The following is a 382-nucleotide window of genomic DNA, read 5'->3' as shown; positions in this document are numbered from 1 at the left end:
TTTAATTATTCAGTACAAATATTCTGAACTTATTTCACACTTTTACTGACACATTCCATTGCTACTAGTCATTGATAAAATGATTTCAATCATAATATGAATTATATGTTTTTAAAGACCATGTGCTGCACATTTACAAGCAAAGTGTCTTAATAATTATTTATTAAACAGCGTATGTTACATGCTCTCTCTTCTCTCTGAATATTAATTGAGCGTCTTGAGGTCACTCCCTGCCTCTGTAATTGGTTCACTGGGTTGTATCAGCTAGTAAACACTTCATGCATGTTCAGAATTGTATGACATGAACTGTTGTAAATCGTCTATCTGTGTTCAGCAGTGGGGTCAGCTGTAGATGAGTTTCCTGCACCATGCCGCCGGGGTC

Source organism: Carassius auratus, chromosome 48, assembly GCF_003368295.1.
Source record: "Carassius auratus strain Wakin chromosome 48, ASM336829v1, whole genome shotgun sequence".
Taxonomy (NCBI): domain Eukaryota; kingdom Metazoa; phylum Chordata; class Actinopteri; order Cypriniformes; family Cyprinidae; genus Carassius; species Carassius auratus.
The sequence above is the reverse complement of the archived record's forward strand: the minus strand, read 5'-3'. Positions refer to the sequence as shown.